Consider the following 4,967-nt stretch of genomic DNA (forward strand, 5'->3'; position numbering starts at 1 on the left):
AATGAATGTGGACCTAAATTTCCCTCTACAGTGGTTGCAGAACTAAACGTCCCATAAAATTTCACAGAACGGTGCTTTTTGTAGGCATACAATGTATGTCCCATAATTTTGTAAACCTCTTGACCAGGAACCCAATACAGCATTGCTAATCCCTTGACACAGCCTGCTTCTTACCACCGACGGCAGATGGAACATATCCTGGCACTGATCTGGTAATTTGTTAAAACTAGCTCCTATATTTGTAAAGGTTTTCGGACAATAAATGCTGACCAGCATATATTGCTTTTTATTAGTACATGTATATATACGTAACGTAAACGTATATCCCAAAGCTTCTACGTATTGCTAACTAGCACACATTTTTCACTTTATCTTTAACATGTTTTAAACGTATATCCTGGAAAAAATATATAACAAAAACACGTGCACTAAGTAATGAGTAAGCATTCGAGTATCGCAGACATGTGGAACTCAGACATTTTGCAACACCAAAATGTTGCCATTTACTCGGTATCATGTTGCCATACGTAATTTAAGGCCATATTTTTTAATACATTATCATGTGTAACTTATTTGAATTCAATGATCAAAACAACAAAAACATACGTTTAGGTACAATTTAAAACAGCGATATGTCGGTGCTTTTTAACTGGGGTTGTATTATTGTAGTTCTCCTCAACTCAAATGTTAAATTTTGTACTTATATAACTTGATTTTTGGATGACCATTGACTATGAAATATATGAAATAAGTAACAAATTGATAACACATTCATTATTTGCTGCTTGTGAATGCAAGCGCATAATTTATTGTCTAATGTATTAACTCTACAACATCTTGAATCTTCGAAGAATTAGGAGAGCTATACTCATGAACTACTCATCCTAGAATCGACGTCGACGTCACACCTTGGTCAAGGTTTTGCATGTAGGCACATTCGAGTTATTATGTTAGCAGACACCATGTATTGCATTGAAACTTTTAGCTAAGTATTACCAACAATTTAAGCTACTTAAGTATTAAATGAAGTAAGATAACATAATTTGAATGTAATGAAAATAATGGCCCTTTATTTTTCCACTTCGGAGATCTGGTTAAGATTTTGTATTAATACGTACATATAGTTGAATATCTCAGCAACTATTTGATGTATTGCATTGAGACTTTATACTGTGACCATCAACCATCCAACCTAAATAATCATGTTATAACTACGTTTATCGAATAGTTCATGTTTTAGAGAAACAACATCACAATGGAGCATTAAACAGTTTGAACACGTTTAAAGAAAGGCCTTTATTTTGCAATTTTTACCACAAGATGTTCCATATTGTGATTATTATGGGGTGATAAGTTGATAAAAGGCAATTTACGTTTCATACTTGTGAATTTATAGCTGCTACTCTGCGGTATAAACGCCTCAATTATTTTCTTCATTCTTTGAAAACGTCTCAATTTCGCCTCGTAATTTTATTTACAAAAGCATCTCGCACCTAAATTAACACCCGGCTATTCTGTGCAATTTTCTCCTTTTCAGGCTCTCTCTTAATATATCGCGCGGCGAAAGTTGTCGGAAAGGGCTATTTTAGGGTCACTCGGGGGACGATTAGCCTAGCTTCTTAGTTTATGGACAGATTGAGTGTGCGCTACTCTGCATTTGGCCATATGTCACTCTGTGCAATACGGGGGTAATGTTCGGTCCATTGTTCACGACACTTCACATCATATCGCCCAACAAACACGGACCGCTAATTGAAACACTTGAGAGCTTGATTTGTCCGACTGCTGAGGCCCCGACGGTCAGCGTGCAGAAATATGCAGTCTCTATAGAACCGTGGTCCATGTTGGAGTGTTCCTTTTCCCCTTCTATACATTAACTTCCATATCGGAACGGTGATAAGCAATCTGAACACCTCGGTAACTATCTAAAAGAATTGACTCGAAGCTTGCCGGAGATGGCCGACCGTTAGGATCTGGTGACAAGTAGGCGGAGCCTGAATATACTGACGTCTTTCGATAAATGAAAAATAGTTGCCTATATTTTAAACGACGAACTGGATAACTTCTCTGGGTTGGTTTTCAATATTGGTTTTAATATGATCTAGAACGATGTAGCTAATCGGATTACTTATTATTTATAACTGACCAATAGAGCGAATAAAGTCAAAGATGTATGATTTACTTAAGTTAAATATTAAATATAACACCGAGAACAACGGTTGGTCCAATTGGAGTGAAACATTGCATGTCGTGTGTCAACTAATTAAAATGCATGTTTTATGTAGTCATTAACATCTGGTCCAAATTTCTCGAAACTTCTTAAGCCCCTCATAGCAGCATTAAACTAAGCTCACTATTTTGTGTTCCTATAATGTGCGTAATATTTATTTCTTTAATAGTTTTTAGACGTTGAGTGGGATTTATCTGTATGATATTCACAATAAACCATTTTACAGTTATCACAATTAATTTTGAGTATATTTCAGGCCCCAATTTCTCGAAACTTCTTAAGTCCCTTATAACAAGATTAAGCTTAGCTCGCTATATTTGCTTTTCAATAATTAGCTTAATATTTACTTCTTTAAAAGTTTTTTTTTATATTTTAGATAGGAATTATCTTTATGATAATCACAATTAACCTTTTTTTAATTTATGAAAATCTATTTTAACTATGTATTTTTATATATTGAAATAAGCTACTTAAGCCATTTAAGCTTAGGAAGTTTTGAGAAATTGGGGCCGGACGATTGCTTATATGAGAAAAATAATTGATCCTGATTATAGCATTGCAAAGACCGAATAGTAATGTATCAAAGTGAAATTGATGTACATTGAACATGGTAATACCTTGTTTTCATAAACTAAATACTTTAAGAGTTCGGAAAAGGGAAATTTTGTTGATGTTGTTTCGAAGCAAAATAGCATACTTCTTTCAACCGACAAATTATGCATATAACGTACATGCAAAGAACGAAGGTATCAAATTGTTCGTTCAACGGCAAGATTTCTATTCAGTTGGTCTTAAATATTATGTCGTGAAAAAGACTTTCGAGCGTCGATCGACACAGCACAGGGCCTCTCATGAGAAAATTAAAATGTCCAGAGGAATAGCGAATTATTCTCGTCTTAGACAGCTGCATGTTGACACATCGTAATTTCTATAATTAAACCTTTATAATGTGACCAATTCGTTTGGGCCGAGTTGACCTGATATTGCACCGGTAATGACGTAATTATGCGCAGGTGCAGTGCGCATATCCGGGCACTTGAAGATGTCAAGAAATTGTCGTCTGCGATGCAACTCAGCGGTTTCTTAAAATGTTTCTAATCTTAATCTCATATCTTTATTTATGAAACATCATCAGTCATTGACAAGACAGAATTAAACGCGAATTACCACTGAATTGTTGACCGCCATCAGCATATTTTAGAGGTAATTGCAAAAGGCATTTTAACCTGATCTAATTTATTTCTGTCCAGTTTTCATAATGCGTGGATGATAAGACGGCGAGATAGGCCAAAGGTCCCCGGTCCACTCTGTGTTCGCATCACATTGCTCAACTTGGATATAATTGTTTTGACACGACCGGTCAACAACAGCAGATCTTAAGCTTTGTGTTGTAAAGGTTGTTGTCCAAGATTGTTTCAGTGATATTTTCCTGCCATACAACTACAGTCGGTGCATGCTAGGTTGATTATGCAAACAGGGACGTAGATAGAGCCGATTTGCTGCGCAAGCGCAAAAGTAGAGGGGTCTGGGGGAGTGCCCCCCCCCCCCGGAAAATTTTGAAAGCGTAGCTTGCAAATGGTGCGTTTTGGCGTGTATCAAGAGGGAAAATAGACAAATCGAAGACTAAGACAGTCTTTCTAGTAGTTTATCAAAATCAAATTAAAAAATTTACATTTCTTATTAGCTATTTGCCCTGGTGACCCTTGCTAAATCATATCACCTTATGACGACGACGAAAATCCACAACGCAACTCAGATAACATTCGATAAAGCCCCTTTAATGCCCGTTTGAAACAGGGTGACCTTAAGATTGACTTCAGCTTGTTGGTATTATGTCTTTGCCACAAGATTTGATAACAATTCGCCAACCGCATTGTTATACTGTGGGAAAGTTCATCGTTTGTGGACATTCTACGTAACTAGGTGATTTTTCAAATTAATTGCGCCACTTATCCGCACCAGTTTGGGTCATACTGAAGGATGTTGGTTGCGAGATATGACACAGGGTCTTCTCCAGCTCTAACAGGCCGTGAACGTCAACAATCAACACCATCACTCTAAATGATGAACGACAAATCTTGATTTTAGTTGAAAAAAAATTAGTTTTGCACCTACTATAGGTTTCTTTGAATTATTGTTCTATCCTACTATTGGCCATGATATATTTTGTTCATCATTCTATCGACCATGATGTTGTGTTATTAATCCGAGTAAAATTTACCATGGTATTGTTTTTTCAACCTACTTTTGAACATGGTGTTGTTGTTTTTTCAACCTACTATTGAACATGGTGTTGTTGTTTTTTCATCCTTCTAGTTGAACATGGTGTTGTTGTTTTTTTCATCCTTCTAGTTGAACATGGTGTTGTTGTTTTTCATATTACTATTGAACATGGTGTTGTTGTTTTTCATATTACTATTGAACATGTTGTTGTTGTTTTTCATATTACTATTGAACATGGTGTTGTTGTTTTTCATATTACTATTGAACATGGTGTTGTTGTTTTTCATATTACTATTGAACATGGTGTTGTTGTTTTTCATATTACTATTGAACATGGTGTTGTTGTTTTTTTCATCCTTCTAGTTGAACATGGTGTTGTTGTTTTTCATTCTATTATTGAACATGGTGTTGTTTTTCAATATACTATACGTTTTTTTTGCTTTTCATCTTACTATTGACCATCAGGTGTCGTTGTTTTTCGTGACGCAAGAGTCTAAGGCACTGTTGACATTGC

This window comes from Mya arenaria, chromosome 11 (genome assembly GCF_026914265.1).
Source record: "Mya arenaria isolate MELC-2E11 chromosome 11, ASM2691426v1".
NCBI lineage: Eukaryota > Metazoa > Mollusca > Bivalvia > Myida > Myidae > Mya > Mya arenaria.